Below are 1,106 nucleotides of genomic sequence, written 5' to 3'. Positions count from 1 at the left end.
CAACCCAAAAAATGGCCAGGCGTTGTGGCGGGCGCCTGTAGTCCCAGCTACTTGGGAGGCGGAGGCAGGAGAATCGCTTGAGCCCAGAAGTTGGAGGTTGCTGTGAGCAGTGAAGCCATGGCACTCTACCCAGGGGCTCAGCTTGAGGCTCTGTCTCAAAAAAAAAAAAAAAAAAAAAATCTTTTTGCTGGAGTGGTTTGTGCATCCGGAGAGGCAGTGTCTATGGTCTACTTACCATGAAAAAATAGCTCAACAGGGTGATCTGGCAGGCGTGGAGCTATGGCTAAACATCATCCAGATTTGATCTTTTGCCGCAAGCAGGCTGGTGTTGCCATTGGAAGACTATGTGAAAAATGTGATGGCAAGTGTGTAATCTGTGACTCCTATGTGCGCATATGTGATGAGTGTAACTATGGCTCTTACCAGGGGCACTGTGTGATCTGTGCGGGCCCTGGAGTCTCCGATGCTTATTACTGTAAGGAACGCACCATCCAGGAGAAGGATAAAGATGGCTGCCCCAAAGTTGTCAACTTGGGGAGCTCTAAGGCAGACCTCTTCTATGAATGCAAAAAGTATGGCTTCAAGAAAAGGTGATTGGTGGGTGCCCCCTTCCTCCCCACATCAAGCTGCTGCAGCTGCCAAGAAAGACGCCCACTACCACCAGCAGAGAGGGAGCAGAGCCCAGAGCATCGCCAGAATTGCCTGCTAGTGTCCCGGCACCTTGACACCCCTTCTTTTCCCCTCATCCAGACTTGTTAGGAATGGAAAAGGATACTCCACAGACCGCCCGGGCAGACTATGTAAGGGAAAAATAGGTTGTTTGGTTGTTTTTTCTTGAATTTGAGAAGCAAGGCTCTGTTCTCCACATGGATATGTTCTCTCTACACCAAGACCTTCTAGAAAGGAATAATATTTCAGTCTACTCTTTGAGGACTTTGCTGTAAAGCACACACAGGGGAAAACATGTTCTTGCAGCAGCTCTGATAGCAACTGTACTTGGGGGCCTTCAGTGTGTGGTGGGAGCTACCAGAACGGTAAATGTGGGCATTTAGGCCTGTACTGCTTTCATGTTTCTTTCCCTCTAAGAATTTGAAACCCTGCCTGTT

The 1,106-nt window shown here is 48.8% G+C and overlaps 1 pseudogene; it reads left to right on the top strand.

The window, feature by feature from the left end:
- Positions 1-279: 279 nt before the first annotated feature.
- LOC100948821 lies at positions 280-778 on the top strand (annotated as a pseudogene).
- Positions 779-1,106: the final 328 nt, after the last annotated feature.

The sequence above is a fragment of the Otolemur garnettii genome, unplaced genomic scaffold, assembly GCF_000181295.1.
Source record: "Otolemur garnettii isolate 467f Iridium unplaced genomic scaffold, OtoGar3 scaffold00029, whole genome shotgun sequence".
Lineage (NCBI taxonomy): Eukaryota > Metazoa > Chordata > Mammalia > Primates > Galagidae > Otolemur > Otolemur garnettii.
Note: the sequence above shows the minus strand (reverse complement) of the source record. Positions and strands in the feature narration are given on the sequence as shown.